This window comes from Anomaloglossus baeobatrachus, unplaced genomic scaffold, assembly GCF_048569485.1.
Source record: "Anomaloglossus baeobatrachus isolate aAnoBae1 unplaced genomic scaffold, aAnoBae1.hap1 Scaffold_212, whole genome shotgun sequence".
NCBI classification, from domain to species: Eukaryota; Metazoa; Chordata; class Amphibia; order Anura; family Aromobatidae; genus Anomaloglossus; species Anomaloglossus baeobatrachus.
Window position 1 is genome coordinate 90,845 of NW_027441982.1, and position 18,168 is coordinate 109,012.

The 18,168-nt window shown below is 47.6% G+C and overlaps 1 pseudogene; it reads right to left on the reverse strand.

Annotated features, from left to right (window-relative positions):
- Nucleotides 1-17,717: 17,717 nt before the first annotated feature.
- On the reverse strand, nt 17,718-17,924 carry LOC142261079 (U2 spliceosomal RNA; annotated as a pseudogene).
- Nucleotides 17,925-18,168: the final 244 nt, after the last annotated feature.

The window sequence follows — 18,168 nt, forward strand, 5'->3', positions numbered from 1 at the left end:
AAAAATCCACTTGTGACTTTTAGGATCGCTACTTCCAATAGGTGGCGCTGTGCTAGAGTTTGTCTCCTTTACTGGAGAGACAATTTGAATATTTCCCAGAGGGGCATTGCAGCTATAAGTCCCCTTACCTGGCAGCCAGACTGGCTTGCAAAGTCTCCTTAAGGAGAATAGTGTTCCCCCGTGGAATTTTAGGGGCATTGCAGCTATAAGTCCCCTTACCTGGCAGCCAGACTGGCTTGCAAAGTCTCCTTAAGGAGAATAGTGTTCCCCCGTGGTCCCCACATAGCTTTCTCATGAGCCAGATCAGACACCCCCATACTTTGCACTGACGAGGGGCAAGCACCCCGAAACACCGTGTCTGCAAATTGGGATTCTGATCTGGCTTATATATCCTGAGTCATATTGCAAAGGATTGTCAAAAATCCACTTGTGACTTTTAGGATCGCTACTTCCAATAGGTGGCGCTGTGCTAGAGTTTGTCTCCTTTACTGGAGAGACAATTTGAATATTTCCCAGAGGGGCATTGCAGCTATAAGTCCCCTTACCTGGCAGCCAGACTGGCTTGCAAAGTCTCCTTAAGGAGAATAGTGTTCCCCCGTGGAATTTTAGGGGCATTGCAGCTATAAGTCCCCTTACCTGGCAGCCAGACTGGCTTGCAAAGTCTCCTTAAGGAGAATAGTGTTCCCCCGTGGTCCCCACATAGCTTTCTCATGAGCCAGATCAGACACCCCCATACTTTGCACTGACGAGGGGCAAGCACCCCGAAACACCGTGTCTGCAAATTGGGATTCTGATCTGGCTTATATATCCTGAGTCATATTGCAAAGGATTGTCAAAAATCCACTTGTGACTTTTAGGATCGCTACTTCCAATAGGTGGCGCTGTGCTAGAGTTTGTCTCCTTTACTGGAGAGACAATTTGAATATTTCCCAGAGGGGCATTGCAGCTATAAGTCCCCTTACCTGGCAGCCAGACTGGCTTGCAAAGTCTCCTTAAGGAGAATAGTGTTCCCCCGTGGAATTTTAGGGGCATTGCAGCTATAAGTCCCCTTACCTGGCAGCCAGACTGGCTTGCAAAGTCTCCTTAAGGAGAATAGTGTTCCCCCGTGGTCCCCACATAGCTTTCTCATGAGCCAGATCAGACACCCCCATACTTTGCACTGACGAGGGGCAAGCACCCCGAAACACCGTGTCTGCAAATTGGGATTCTGATCTGGCTTATATATCCTGAGTCATATTGCAAAGGATTGTCAAAAATCCACTTGTGACTTTTAGGATCGCTACTTCCAATAGGTGGCGCTGTGCTAGAGTTTGTCTCCTTTACTGGAGAGACAATTTGAATATTTCCCAGAGGGGCATTGCAGCTATAAGTCCCCTTACCTGGCAGCCAGACTGGCTTGCAAAGTCTCCTTAAGGAGAATAGTGTTCCCCCGTGGAATTTTAGGGGCATTGCAGCTATAAGTCCCCTTACCTGGCAGCCAGACTGGCTTGCAAAGTCTCCTTAAGGAGAATAGTGTTCCCCCGTGGTCCCCACATAGCTTTCTCATGAGCCAGATCAGACACCCCCATACTTTGCACTGACGAGGGGCAAGCACCCCGAAACACCGTGTCTGCAAATTGGGATTCTGATCTGGCTTATATATCCTGAGTCATATTGCAAAGGATTGTCAAAAATCCACTTGTGACTTTTAGGATCGCTACTTCCAATAGGTGGCGCTGTGCTAGAGTTTGTCTCCTTTACTGGAGAGACAATTTGAATATTTCCCAGAGGGGCATTGCAGCTATAAGTCCCCTTACCTGGCAGCCAGACTGGCTTGCAAAGTCTCCTTAAGGAGAATAGTGTTCCCCCGTGGAATTTTAGGAGCATTGCAGCTATAAGTCCCCTTACCTGGCAGCCAGACTGGCTTGCAAAGTCTCCTTAAGGAGAATAGTGTTCCCCCGTGGTCCCCACATAGCTTTCTCATGAGCCAGATCAGACACCCCCATACTTTGCACTGACGAGGGGCAAGCACCCCGAAACACCGTGTCTGCAAATTGGGATTCTGATCTGGCTTATATATCCTGAGTCATATTGCAAAGGATTGTCAAAAATCCACTTGTGACTTTTAGGATCGCTACTTCCAATAGGTGGCGCTGTGCTAGAGTTTGTCTCCTTTACTGGAGAGACAATTTGAATATTTCCCAGAGGGGCATTGCAGCTATAAGTCCCCTTACCTGGCAGCCAGACTGGCTTGCAAAGTCTCCTTAAGGAGAATAGTGTTCCCCCGTGGAATTTTAGGGGCATTGCAGCTATAAGTCCCCTTACCTGGCAGCCAGACTGGCTTGCAAAGTCTCCTTAAGGAGAATAGTGTTCCCCCGTGGTCCCCACATAGCTTTCTCATGAGCCAGATCAGACACCCCCCATACTTTGCACTGACGAGGGGCAAGCACCCCGAAACACCGTGTCTGCAAATTGGGATTCTGATCTGGCTTATATATCCTGAGTCATATTGCAAAGGATTGTCAAAAATCCACTTGTGACTTTTAGGATCGCTACTTCCAATAGGTGGCGCTGTGCTAGAGTTTGTCTCCTTTACTGGAGAGACAATTTGAATATTTCCCAGAGGGGCATTGCAGCTATAAGTCCCCTTACCTGGCAGCCAGACTGGCTTGCAAAGTCTCCTTAAGGAGAATAGTGTTCCCCCGTGGAATTTTAGGGGCATTGCAGCTATAAGTCCCCTTACCTGGCAGCCAGACTGGCTTGCAAAGTCTCCTTAAGGAGAATAGTGTTCCCCCGTGGTCCCCACATAGCTTTCTCATGAGCCAGATCAGACACCCCCATACTTTGCACTGACGAGGGGCAAGCACCCCGAAACACCGTGTCTGCAAATTGGGATTCTGATCTGGCTTATATATCCTGAGTCATATTGCAAAGGATTGTCAAAAATCCACTTGTGACTTTTAGGATCGCTACTTCCAATAGGTGGCGCTGTGCTAGAGTTTGTCTCCTTTACTGGAGAGACAATTTGAATATTTCCCAGAGGGGCATTGCAGCTATAAGTCCCCTTACCTGGCAGCCAGACTGGCTTGCAAAGTCTCCTTAAGGAGAATAGTGTTCCCCCGTGGAATTTTAGGGGCATTGCAGCTATAAGTCCCCTTACCTGGCAGCCAGACTGGCTTGCAAAGTCTCCTTAAGGAGAATAGTGTTCCCCCGTGGTCCCCACATAGCTTTCTCATGAGCCAGATCAGACACCCCCATACTTTGCACTGACGAGGGGCAAGCACCCCGAAACACCGTGTCTGCAAATTGGGATTCTGATCTGGCTTATATATCCTGAGTCATATTGCAAAGGATTGTCAAAAATCCACTTGTGACTTTTAGGATCGCTACTTCCAATAGGTGGCGCTGTGCTAGAGTTTGTCTCCTTTACTGGAGAGACAATTTGAATATTTCCCAGAGGGGCATTGCAGCTATAAGTCCCCTTACCTGGCAGCCAGACTGGCTTGCAAAGTCTCCTTAAGGAGAATAGTGTTCCCCCGTGGAATTTTAGGGGCATTGCAGCTATAAGTCCCCTTACCTGGCAGCCAGACTGGCTTGCAAAGTCTCCTTAAGGAGAATAGTGTTCCCCCGTGGTCCCCACATAGCTTTCTCATGAGCCAGATCAGACACCCCCATACTTTGCACTGACGAGGGGCAAGCACCCCGAAACACCGTGTCTGCAAATTGGGATTCTGATCTGGCTTATATATCCTGAGTCATATTGCAAAGGATTGTCAAAAATCCACTTGTGACTTTTAGGATCGCTACTTCCAATAGGTGGCGCTGTGCTAGAGTTTGTCTCCTTTACTGGAGAGACAATTTGAATATTTCCCAGAGGGGCATTGCAGCTATAAGTCCCCTTACCTGGCAGCCAGACTGGCTTGCAAAGTCTCCTTAAGGAGAATAGTGTTCCCCCGTGGAATTTTAGGGGCATTGCAGCTATAAGTCCCCTTACCTGGCAGCCAGACTGGCTTGCAAAGTCTCCTTAAGGAGAATAGTGTTCCCCCGTGGTCCCCACATAGCTTTCTCATGAGCCAGATCAGACACCCCCATACTTTGCACTGACGAGGGGCAAGCACCCCGAAACACCGTGTCTGCAAATTGGGATTCTGATCTGGCTTATATATCCTGAGTCATATTGCAAAGGATTGTCAAAAATCCACTTGTGACTTTTAGGATCGCTACTTCCAATAGGTGGCGCTGTGCTAGAGTTTGTCTCCTTTACTGGAGAGACAATTTGAATATTTCCCAGAGGGGCATTGCAGCTATAAGTCCCCTTACCTGGCAGCCAGACTGGCTTGCAAAGTCTCCTTAAGGAGAATAGTGTTCCCCCGTGGAATTTTAGGGGCATTGCAGCTATAAGTCCCCTTACCTGGCAGCCAGACTGGCTTGCAAAGTCTCCTTAAGGAGAATAGTGTTCCCCCGTGGTCCCCACATAGCTTTCTCATGAGCCAGATCAGACACCCCCATACTTTGCACTGACGAGGGGCAAGCACCCCGAAACACCGTGTCTGCAAATTGGGATTCTGATCTGGCTTATATATCCTGAGTCATATTGCAAAGGATTGTCAAAAATCCACTTGTGACTTTTAGGATCGCTACTTCCAATAGGTGGCGCTGTGCTAGAGTTTGTCTCCTTTACTGGAGAGACAATTTGAATATTTCCCAGAGGGGCATTGCAGCTATAAGTCCCCTTACCTGGCAGCCAGACTGGCTTGCAAAGTCTCCTTAAGGAGAATAGTGTTCCCCCGTGGAATTTTAGGGGCATTGCAGCTATAAGTCCCCTTACCTGGCAGCCAGACTGGCTTGCAAAGTCTCCTTAAGGAGAATAGTGTTCCCCCGTGGTCCCCACATAGCTTTCTCATGAGCCAGATCAGACACCCCCATACTTTGCACTGACGAGGGGCAAGCACCCCGAAACACCGTGTCTGCAAATTGGGATTCTGATCTGGCTTATATATCCTGAGTCATATTGCAAAGGATTGTCAAAAATCCACTTGTGACTTTTAGGATCGCTACTTCCAATAGGTGGCGCTGTGCTAGAGTTTGTCTCCTTTACTGGAGAGACAATTTGAATATTTCCCAGAGGGGCATTGCAGCTATAAGTCCCCTTACCTGGCAGCCAGACTGGCTTGCAAAGTCTCCTTAAGGAGAATAGTGTTCCCCCGTGGAATTTTAGGGGCATTGCAGCTATAAGTCCCCTTACCTGGCAGCCAGACTGGCTTGCAAAGTCTCCTTAAGGAGAATAGTGTTCCCCCGTGGTCCCCACATAGCTTTCTCATGAGCCAGATCAGACACCCCCATACTTTGCACTGACGAGGGGCAAGCACCCCGAAACACCGTGTCTGCAAATTGGGATTCTGATCTGGCTTATATATCCTGAGTCATATTGCAAAGGATTGTCAAAAATCCACTTGTGACTTTTAGGATCGCTACTTCCAATAGGTGGCGCTGTGCTAGAGTTTGTCTCCTTTACTGGAGAGACAATTTGAATATTTCCCAGAGGGGCATTGCAGCTATAAGTCCCCTTACCTGGCAGCCAGACTGGCTTGCAAAGTCTCCTTAAGGAGAATAGTGTTCCCCCGTGGAATTTTAGGGGCATTGCAGCTATAAGTCCCCTTACCTGGCAGCCAGACTGGCTTGCAAAGTCTCCTTAAGGAGAATAGTGTTCCCCCGTGGTCCCCACATAGCTTTCTCATGAGCCAGATCAGACACCCCCATACTTTGCACTGACGAGGGGCAAGCACCCCGAAACACCGTGTCTGCAAATTGGGATTCTGATCTGGCTTATATATCCTGAGTCATATTGCAAAGGATTGTCAAAAATCCACTTGTGACTTTTAGGATCGCTACTTCCAATAGGTGGCGCTGTGCTAGAGTTTGTCTCCTTTACTGGAGAGACAATTTGAATATTTCCCAGAGGGGCATTGCAGCTATAAGTCCCCTTACCTGGCAGCCAGACTGGCTTGCAAAGTCTCCTTAAGGAGAATAGTGTTCCCCCGTGGAATTTTAGGGGCATTGCAGCTATAAGTCCCCTTACCTGGCAGCCAGACTGGCTTGCAAAGTCTCCTTAAGGAGAATAGTGTTCCCCCGTGGTCCCCACATAGCTTTCTCATGAGCCAGATCAGACACCCCCATACTTTGCACTGACGAGGGGCAAGCACCCCGAAACACCGTGTCTGCAAATTGGGATTCTGATCTGGCTTATATATCCTGAGTCATATTGCAAAGGATTGTCAAAAATCCACTTGTGACTTTTAGGATCGCTACTTCCAATAGGTGGCGCTGTGCTAGAGTTTGTCTCCTTTACTGGAGAGACAATTTGAATATTTCCCAGAGGGGCATTGCAGCTATAAGTCCCCTTACCTGGCAGCCAGACTGGCTTGCAAAGTCTCCTTAAGGAGAATAGTGTTCCCCCGTGGAATTTTAGGGGCATTGCAGCTATAAGTCCCCTTACCTGGCAGCCAGACTGGCTTGCAAAGTCTCCTTAAGGAGAATAGTGTTCCCCCGTGGTCCCCACATAGCTTTCTCATGAGCCAGATCAGACACCCCCATACTTTGCACTGACGAGGGGCAAGCACCCCGAAACACCGTGTCTGCAAATTGGGATTCTGATCTGGCTTATATATCCTGAGTCATATTGCAAAGGATTGTCAAAAATCCACTTGTGACTTTTAGGATCGCTACTTCCAATAGGTGGCGCTGTGCTAGAGTTTGTCTCCTTTACTGGAGAGACAATTTGAATATTTCCCAGAGGGGCATTGCAGCTATAAGTCCCCTTACCTGGCAGCCAGACTGGCTTGCAAAGTCTCCTTAAGGAGAATAGTGTTCCCCCGTGGAATTTTAGGGGCATTGCAGCTATAAGTCCCCTTACCTGGCAGCCAGACTGGCTTGCAAAGTCTCCTTAAGGAGAATAGTGTTCCCCCGTGGTCCCCACATAGCTTTCTCATGAGCCAGATCAGACACCCCCATACTTTGCACTGACGAGGGGCAAGCACCCCGAAACACCGTGTCTGCAAATTGGGATTCTGATCTGGCTTATATATCCTGAGTCATATTGCAAAGGATTGTCAAAAATCCACTTGTGACTTTTAGGATCGCTACTTCCAATAGGTGGCGCTGTGCTAGAGTTTGTCTCCTTTACTGGAGAGACAATTTGAATATTTCCCAGAGGGGCATTGCAGCTATAAGTCCCCTTACCTGGCAGCCAGACTGGCTTGCAAAGTCTCCTTAAGGAGAATAGTGTTCCCCCGTGGAATTTTAGGGGCATTGCAGCTATAAGTCCCCTTACCTGGCAGCCAGACTGGCTTGCAAAGTCTCCTTAAGGAGAATAGTGTTCCCCCGTGGTCCCCACATAGCTTTCTCATGAGCCAGATCAGACACCCCCATACTTTGCACTGACGAGGGGCAAGCACCCCGAAACACCGTGTCTGCAAATTGGGATTCTGATCTGGCTTATATATCCTGAGTCATATTGCAAAGGATTGTCAAAAATCCACTTGTGACTTTTAGGATCGCTACTTCCAATAGGTGGCGCTGTGCTAGAGTTTGTCTCCTTTACTGGAGAGACAATTTAACCATGACATACAAAGCCATGCACAACCTGTCTCCTCCCTACATCTGTGACCTAGTCTCCCGGTACCTACCTGCACGCAACCTCAGATCCTCACAAGATCTCCTTCTCTGCTCCTCCCTTATCTCCTCTTCCCACAATCGCGTACAAGATTTCTCCCGTGCATCCCCCATACTTTGGAATGCTCTACCTCAGCACATAAGACTCTCCCCTACCGTGGAAAGCTTCAAGAGGAACCTCAAGACCCACCTCTTCCAACAAGCCTATAACCTACAACAGCCCTCAGTCCAGTAGACCACTGCGCAACCAGCTCTGTCCTCACCTATTGTACCATCACCCATTCCCTGTAGACTGTAAGCCCTCGCGGGCAGGGTCCTCTCTCCTCCTGTACCAGTCTGTTATGTACTGTTAATGATTGTTGTACGTATACCCTTTCACTTGTAAAGCGCCATGGAAGAAATGGCGCTATAATAATAAATAATAATAATAATAATAATAATGGCTTACTTATAATTAATTGGAGTGTGCAACGCAGGCAGATGCGCTCTGCAAATGTCTTGGCACTAGTGGGACTATAGCAAGGTCCAATAGCCACGTATAGGATGCCACTAGGTACACTGAGTGTTTGCTATTATAATGGCTTACTTATAATTAGTTGGAGTGTGCAACGCAGGCAGATGCGCTCTGCAAATGTCTTGGCACTAGTGGGACTATAGCAAGGTCCAATAGCCACGTATAGGATGCCACTAGGTACACTGAGTGTTTGCTAGTATAATGGCTTACTTATAATTAGTTGGAGTGTGCAACGCAGGCAGATGCGCTCTGCAAATGTCTTGGCACTAGTGGGACTATAGCAAAGTCCAATAGCCACAGATAGGATGCCACTAGGTACACTGAGTGTTTGCTAGTATAATGGACCTGACATTACCTCTCTACTAACCAGAATCCCACAATGTCTGTCTGCTATTTCATCCTTCTTCTCTGTGCGATTCCTAAAACTTAACATGGACAAAACAGAATTCATTGTCTTTCCTCCTCCTCACTCATCTCCTCCAACAAGCCTTTCCATCAAACTCGATGGTTGCTTACTCTCCCCAGTCTCACAAGCTCGTTGCCTTGGAGTGACCCTCGACTCTGCTCTATCCTTCAAGCCACACATCCAAGCCCTCTTCACCTCATGCCGATTACAACTCAAAAACATCTCCCGGATCCGTGCTTTCCTTAACCAAGAATCAGCAAAAACATTAGTGCATGCCCTCATCATCTCCCGCCTCGACTACTGCAACCTCCTGCTCTCTGGCCTCCCTTCCAACACTCTTGCACCCCTCCAATCTATCCTAAACTCTGCGGCCCGCTTAATCCACCTCTCCCCTCGCTACTCCCCAGCCTCGCCACTCTGCCAATCCCTTCACTGGCTTCCCATCACCCAACGACTCCAGTTCAAAACACTAACCATGACATACAAAGCCATGCACAACCTGTCTCCTCCCTACATCTGTGACCTAGTCTCCCGGTACCTACCTGCACGCAACCTCAGATCCTCACAAGATCTCCTTCTCTGCTCCTCCCTTATCTTCTCTTCCCACAATCGCGTACAAGATTTCTCCCGTGCATCCCCCATACTTTGGAATGCTCTACCTCAGCACATCAGACTCTCCCCTACCGTGGAAAGCTTCAAGAGGAACCTCAAGACCCACCTCTTCCAACAAGCCTATAACCTACAACAGCCCTCAGTCCAGTAGACCACTGCGCAACCAGCTCTGTCCTCACCTATTGTACCATCACCCATTACCTGTAGACTGTAAGCCCTCGCGGGCAGGGTCCTCTCTCCTCCTGTACCAGTCTGTTATGTACTGTTAATGATTGTTGTACGTATACCCTTTCACTTGTAAAGCGCCATGGAATAAATGGCGCTATAATAATAAATAATAATAATAATTATAATAATGGCTTACTTATAATTAGTTGGAGTGTGCAACGCAGGCAGATGCGCTCTGCAAATGTCTTGGCACTAGTGGGACTATAGCAAGGTCCAATAGCCACGTATAGGATGCCACTAGGTACACTGAGTGTTTGCTAGTATAATGGCTTACTTATAATTAGTTGGAGTGTGCAACGCAGGCAGATGCGCTCTGCAAATGTCTTGGCACTAGTGGGACTATAGCAAGGTCCAATAGCCACGTATAGGATGCCACTAGGTACACTGAGTGTTTGCTAGTATAATGGCTTACTTATAATTAGTTGGAGTGTGCAACGCAGGCAGATGCGCTCTGCAAATGTCTTGGCACTAGTGGGACTATAGCAAAGTCCAATAGCCACAGATAGGATGCCACTAGGTACACTGAGTGTTTGCTAGTATAATGGCTTACTTATAATTAGTTGGAGTGTGCAACGCAGGCAGATGCGCTCTGCAAATGTCTTGGCACTAGTGGGACTATAGCAAAGTCCAATAGCCACGTATAGGATGCCACTAGGTACACTGAGTGTTTGCTAGTAAAATTGCTTAGTTTAAAAAAGTTGGAGTGTGCAATGCAGGCAGACGTGCTCTGCAAATGTCTTTGCACTAGTGGGACTATAGCAAAGTCCAATAGCCACAGATAGGATGCCACTAGGTACACTGAGTGTTTGCTAGTATAATGGCTTACTTATAATTAGTTGGAGTGTGCAACGCAGGCAGATGCGCTCTGCAAATGTCTTGGCACTAGTGGGACTATAGCAAAGTCCAATAGCCACGTATAGGATGCCACTAGGTACACTGAGTGTTTGCTAGTATAATGGCTAAGTTAAAATTAGTTGGAGTGTGCAACGCAGGCAGATGCGCTCTGCAAATGTCTTGGCACTAGTGGGACTATAGCAAAGTCCAATAGCCACGTATAGGATGCCACTAGGTACACTGAGTGTTTGCTAGTAAAATTGCTTAGTTTAAAAAAGTTGGAGTGTGCAATGCAGGCAGACGTGCTCTGCAAATGTCTTTGCACTAGTGGGACTATAGCAAAGTCCAATAGCCACAGATAGGATGCCACTAGGTACACTGAGTGTTTGCTAGTGTAATGGCTTAGTTATAATGAGTTGGAGTGTGCAGAGGACAGGAGGGTACAGTGGCAGGATTGTGGTGCTCTGGGTAGAGGAATGGAAGCCTGCCTTTCTATTCCCTCCTAATGGTGAAATGCAGGGAGGAAATCCCTGACCTTGGCTACACAGATGCTGTTGCTGTTTGCAGGACCTGTCACGTATGGCTCTCTGACCCTGCCGGTTTGAGTCCTTAAAAGGACTGCTATAAAGTGCTCTCCCTGTGCTGTCTAACGCTGTGTATGCAGCGCATACAGCTGTATCGGCTATAGGACTCAGGAGGACGGAGCTGCGACAGTGATGTCTGACACCAAAGACGCAGAAGGCAGATAATGGCGTCCGTGAAGAAAATGTCCGGTTTTATAATGCAGGGACATGTGACATGCAGATCCTATCACACATGCCGTTGCTTCTCTGGCTCAAAGTCAACTTAGCTGTGTGTGTGTCTGTGATTGGCTGACATGCTGGCCCGCCCCACAAGACGCGCGCACTTAGGGAAGGAAGACAAGAAAAAAAAAAAAAAAATGGCGATCGCCATTATAGAAACAGCAGTGATCTGAAGGCGCTGTTCACGCACACTATACACTGAAATGTGATAATAGTTTGATTCACAGAGTGACTTACACTATTACAGCAGAAACCAAGCTATGATTTAGCTGTTTTTTGGCTGCTAGAACCGTTCTCGAACGTTTCTAGAACTATCGAGCTTTTGCAAAAAGCTCGAGTTCTAGTTCGATCTAGAACATGCCCCAAAATCACTCGAGCCTAGAACTGGAGAACCACGAACCACGAACCGCGCTCAACTCTATCCAGGAGCTTTGGTTCCCTGAGTTTCCAATAGCAAATGTCTAGAAAAAACTCTGTCCATTGGCACAACTCAGCAAGAAAACGAGAAGACCGAGAAGATATATTTCATTTATCTTAATGCCACCTTCTTAACAGCACTAAACCCTTCTATTATGTCCCTTAGCCTTTTGAGCTTATCCTCTGGTAAGCGGAAGACCATGCCTCTGGTATCGATCTCAGTGCCTAAAAACTGTATTATAGTAGCCAATCAGAATACAAAAGGATGCATAGGAAGCGTGACTTTATTTCAATATTTTAAAACAATCCAATAAAATGAAGAAAAGTCACTCATACAAGATCCACAGAAGTTGTATAATACATACATAAATCAAAACACTATAAGGCCTGTTTCACACGTCAGTGATTCTGGTACGTTTGTGCTTTTTTTTAAACATAACAGAATCACTGAGATACGCAGATCCATTATAATGAATGGGTCTGCTCACACATCAGTGATTTTTCACTGCACGTGTCTCCGTGCGGCGTACCCGCGTGTCCGTGATTGCTGCACGGAGACATGTCCATTTTTTTCTGGCATCACTGATAGGATGTCCATAAGGTGGCAGCAGAGCATAACAGAAAAAGGTGCCTATTGTGCACTGAAAAGACCCAATGTGATGCACCAGACATATAGAGCCCTAATGGATTCACAAATATAAGATATATCATGAATGACTACTGCATAATGAACGCTAGCATGAAAAAAGAAAGGAATCCATAAAAATAAATAATAAATGGTGCACATATGTTAGAGCCCCACCGAAGGACAAAAAAAGTCTGATGGAAATAGAGAGCATATAGGAACAATAAGAATGTGCAACAGAGAGGAAGGTGAGAATGCAGGATCAATCACTGCCTGTCAGATATTAATAATCAGGGAAATAACTCTGGAGCAGACGCACAAATTAGGGTCTTACCTGGTAAGGTAACAAATAATTAATAGTAGTTGCACTCACCTATTAAGGTTGTGCCAGTCACAACCCCTAAATGCACGTTACAAATGGCGACAGCCGCAGCCCCTAGTAGAAGAGCAATAACGTATAGGAGGAAAATCGGGTGCGTGCCGCGCTGTCACCAAAGGAAACTGATGTTAATTATTTCATCTCTTTATTCTTTTTTCCGGTCAATGTGTTTCAGAGATCACTGTCTCCTTCATCAGGGCAAAAAAAGAACAGTATGCAATCAAAGGAGGAAGAACCTCTATATATACACATATGGAGCTACGTCAGAGGACTGACTGCTGTATTTCAAATACTGCCGGGATGGTCAACTGTTACAATACCGGCCATAAAAGTTCTCAAGTGATATATTGAGAAACATTTATAAAATCACTGGGGTATAGTGTTTCAAATTTCATCAGCTTTTTGAGACAAAAATCAGAAAAAGAAGAAGAAGAAGGACAAAATGAAAAAAAGAAAAAAAAGAAGAAAAAAAAAACAAAAAGGGAGCATTGAGCTCCAGACCCTGTATTGAGTCTTAGAAGTGTAGTGACAAGTGCATCTGTCCACAACCCTGTAAGGGTGAACGGGATGACGGACAAGAAAAATTATGTTCGTGGCAAAAAATGGTGGTGTTGCTATATAAAATTGCATTAAGAATAAAGAAAGGAAAAATTTCTTTATAAAAGTAGTGAAGAAAAAAGTGGAAAAAAGGGGAGTGTAAGCCATTTTACTAATAAATAGTGATGAGCGAGCATGCTTGTTACTACTCGGTACTCGCACGAGTATCACTGTACTCGGTCTACTCGACGGGGACCGAGTAATCTCGCGATACTCGTGCTGTACTCGTGGTCTTCATCCCTGCATGTTGGCGCTCTTTTGAGAGCCAGCCCTCATGCAGGGATTGGCTGGCAGACCACTGCAATGCCACAGCCCTGTTAGTTGTGGAATTGCAGTGATTGGCCGGCCTGCACAGCGTGACCGAGCCTTTATACCGGCGGGCGCGCTGTGCTCTGCTCACAGCTATCCAGACAGTCAGTGCAGGGAGAGGGTCGCTGCTTCAGGGAAAGGTTTGCGGCCCTTTATAGCTATTTCCGTAGCAGGGCTGCAAACAGTGTGACCAAAAGTCCTTCTCAGGACTATTCTAATTGTATACAGGCAGGCAGGGTATAGCCAGGTCGGAGTACAGTAGCAGAGTCCTTCTCAGGACTATTGTTGCTGTATACAGGCAGGGTATAGCCAGGTTGGAATACAGGCTAGTGACCAAAAGAGTCCTTGTCAGGACTATTGTAGCAGTATACAGGCAGGCAGGCAGGCAGGCAGGCAGGGTATATAGCCATTCCTAGTGGTGACCGTATACCAGCCTTCATCATATCTGGGGCTGGTGTACACAGTCTAAAACAGTCCTGATAGTGTCAGACTTCTCAGCAATTGTCGCTCCTAAAACCTGTTAGGTTCTTAGTGCGTCCGTGCTTGCATTTAAAAACCGCACGTGTGTGCCTGTCGGTGGCAGCGTACAGGTGCACTTGTGTGCGTTTTTACCAAACTATTATATAACGCACAAGTGTAGTGTATAATACACGTCAGTCAGCAGTGGCTGATAGTGTCAGAGTTCTCGTCATTAATTTTTGCTCCTAAAACCTGTGTTAGGTTCTTAGTGCGTCCGTGCTTGCATTTAAAAACCGCACGTGTGTGCCTGTCGGTGGCAGCGTACAGGTGCACTTGTGTGCGTTTTTACCAAACTATTATATAACGCACAAGTGTAGTGTATAATACACGTCAGTCAGCAGTGGCTGATAGTGTCAGAGTTCTCGTCATTAATTTTTGCTCCTAAAACCTGTGTTAGGTTCTTAGTGCGTCCGTGCTTGCATTTAAAAACCGCACGTGTGTGCCTGTCGGTGGCAGCGTACAGGTGCACTTGTGTGCGTTTTTACCAAACTATTATATAACGCACAAGTGTAGTGTATAATACACGTCAGTCAGCAGTGGCTGATAGTGTCAGAGTTCTCGTCATTAATTTTTGCTCCTAAAACCTGTGTTAGGTTCTTAGTGCGTCCGTGCTTGCATTTAAAAACCGCACGTGTGTGCCTGTCGGTGGCAGCGTACAGGTGCACTTGTGTGCGTTTTTACCAAACTATTATATAACGCACAAGTGTAGTGTATAATACACGTCAGTCAGCAGTGGCTGATAGTGTCAGAGTTCTCGTCATTAATTTTTGCTCCTAAAACCTGTTAGGTTCTTAGTGCGTCCGTGCTTGCATTTAAAAACCGCACGTGTGTGCCTGTCGGTGGCAGCGTACAGGTGCACAATTTGCACAAACTTTGATATAACGCCCAAGTCTAGTGAATACACGTCAGCACAGCATTGCAAAATGCGCAAGGGCGTTGGCAAGGAACAAGGAAGTGGACGTGATGGTGGTGCAGGCAGAGGCCGAGGTCGTGGGCAAGCTCTAATTTTGCCACAACAAAGGGCCACATCTAGTCGCTCGCACGTCCTGTCCCAAATTCTTGGGGACCGCAGCAGTACACCGCTCTTGAACCAAGACCAGTGTCAACAGGTTGTTAGTTGGATAGCGGATAATGCTTCCAGTCAGATTGGCACCACCACAAACACTCTGTCTTCCACACGGTCAAGTGTCAGTAGCCGTGATACTGCACCGCACATTTCAGAACCTGATCCTCCTTCCTACCACAAGGCTGAGTACACGTCCTCGGACATTAATGATCCCACACTTGGACACTCGGAAGAGCTGTTCACATTTCCATTCGCACATTCTGGCCTCTCGCCAGCTCATGTTGAAGTGGGTCATGAGGAGATCGTATGTACAGATGGCCAAATATTTGAGCAGCCACGTTCTCACGAAGTTGGCAACGTGTCTCAACAAGGGGTGGACGATGATGAGACACAATTGTCAGGAAGTCAGGAGGAGGAGCAGGGTGCGGAAGAGGAAGACGACGTGGTGGATGATCCAGTAACTGACCCAACCTGGCAGGAGGATATGCAGAGCGAGGACAGCAGTGCACAGGGGGAGGGAGGCGTAGCATCCCAACAGGCAGTAAGAAGCAGGGTGGTGGCTCCAGGCAGAAGTCAGGCAACCGTTCCCCGGAACAACAACACGACACAAGGTGCCTGTACAAATGTTAGGTCTTCCCGAGTCTGGCAGTTTTTTAAGTTGGATCCAGATGATTCTAAAAAGGCCATTTGCAACACCTGCCGTGCCAGCATCAGCAGGGGTACCAAAACTAGCAGCCTGACCACCACCAGCATGATCAGGCACATGTCAGCCAAGCACCCGACTTTGTGGGAAGTACAACACAGTCGAGGAGCAGTGCTTGCTAATGTCACTGCTACGTCTTCGCTGGTTGTGCATGCGAGCCAATCCCCTGTCCATGCTGCCTGCGAACAAGCCTCCTCCGGTCCTGCACCTGCAGTTGCCTACTCAGAAATAACACCATCATCAAGCACGTCCTTGTCCCAGCGCAGCGTTCAGTTATCCATTCAGCAAACCTTTGAACGCAGGCGCAAATACACTGCCAACACCCCACATGGGCGCCCTGGACAAGCCAGGTCGTCACAGGTACTACACCAACACACTCTACACTCCGGCTAGGCACACCGAAGCTAAACACAAATCCTAGTTGCCTTCCTCCAGGGGCTGATGTCCACACCAGGGGGTGGGCCAGGCGGTTGATCCCACCCACCGAGGAGTTCACAGTCCTGGAGGCGGGAAAAGGAGTCAGATTAGAGATCAGTTTTGGAGTTAGAGAAGTGAAGAGGAGAGGAGACTGACCGTGTCCGGGTGTGTGGCCCGGGCACTCAGCAAGGTTGGCAGACGGTGGTGACCTTCTGCAGGAGAGGCTGATTGGAGTGAACCGTACGGACCGGGGATGGGCGGTGGCCCGCCGGTACCAGATCGGGGAGTGAAGAGAAGCCAGCACCATCCGGCAGGGCCTACGGACCCCGACCAGGCTAGGAGTCGCCGTAAAACCGGTCAAATCCGTTAGCGACAGGAACCTCCAGGGTTTCCCAGCAGTCAAGACCCGATTGAAGGCAACAGCTCACACCGTAGAGGGAAGCACAGTCACCGCCAAGGCTACAGTTCCCAGGGCCAGAGCCTGCGGGCAAAAGGGGCTCCCTCAGCATCCATCCAAGCTGGGGAGCGGGTTACCGGTGGGAAGCCCGCTAGATTTTGGGGGAATAAAAGGGGTCCAACACCACATCCCCACAGGTGCACACCCACCCATCAAAGAGAGCTATAAGCCAATACCACCTTCACATTGCCAGTGTACCAAGTACATGTTGAGCAACATGAAGGCGGCTGGGGTTATCCGTGACAGTTGTAGCCTTTGGGCAGCTCTGTTGATCCTGTTAAAAAAGAAGGACGGCACCACTCCCCGTATTGAGGAATCGCTAGCTGCATTGAGAACTGCAAATTATTTTTCTACCCTTGATCTCACTAGTCACTATTGGCAAGTGTCCGTTGCTGAGGCAGACCGGGAGAAGACCGCCTTCGCCACCCCTATGGGTCTCTGCGAGTTCAAAAGCATGCCCTTCGAGCTGTGCAATGCGCCAGGAACCTTCCAGAGGCTGATGGAATGCTGCTTGGGACAAGATTTTAGGGTGTATAAAAAGGGAGATTAGATCCCGTGATCCCAACGTATTGTTACACCTCTATAAATCACTTGTAAGGCTACATCTGGAATATGGGAACCAGTTTTGGGCTCCACATTTTAATAAGGACATTCAGAAGTTAGAGTCAGTTCAAAGGTGGGCAACTAGACTACTACAAGGAATGGAAGGCCTCCCATATGATGACAAGTTGAAAAAGTTATTAAGTGATTATTGGCTGCAATGGGGCTTTCTGGCTGGTGCCAGCCTCTCTTCTTAGCACACAGGAACCACAATCCCTACACCATGCTTCAATGGATTCTCTCATCCCAGCCCAGTAAAACTACATATTTTACACAGTCATAAGCAGCCAAAAGGGATCTATTCTATTCAATTGCAAATGATCTAGATAAGACTGAGAATAAGATACTGCACGGGACATAGCAGAGTTGGTCAAGTTGAGTGGAGATGAGTTTGCTATTTGGCACAGCTTTTTGCATCAATAAAGCAAGTAAAAGGTGTGAAAGATAAAAAAAAGGGTGAAAGTGTGAAAAGTGAATTGGCCAAATTGAGGTGCATATAAAGTTTTTGCTTTCTTTCAATTAACTAATGGGGCTCATTTGAATCAGGTGAATTGAGTTCTGCTTTTGGAAACTGGGTTAAGAAGGGGTGCACCGGTCCTGGAGGTACTGCAATACCAGGTCAATGCGTGCAGTGGACAGAGCAAGATTTTTTCCATCTCCTTGTTCTAAAAATCCATTTAATATATGGTCCCCAGAGAGGGGACGTATCAGATATTAAACTGATAAGAACAGATTTAATTTTTTTTTTTTTCTGTTTATCAGTAGGACTTCAAAATAACAAAGGTGATCGCCTCCCGTTGCCTGGGAACCGTCCAGGCACAAGAGGGCTATGTGTCACCAGAAGGCGCACACACTTCCTCAAGGCCGGCAGACGTGCAATCCCAGGCACCTTCCAGTACCGACCAAGGTAGCGTCCTCCGAAACTACACTTGATCTTAGCCAAAAGGCCGAGAAGCTATAACCCGAATTGGTTACGGCCTTGAGTGGCACCCTGGCCTATACCGGACACATCTTAGGGAGAGGGAGACAAAC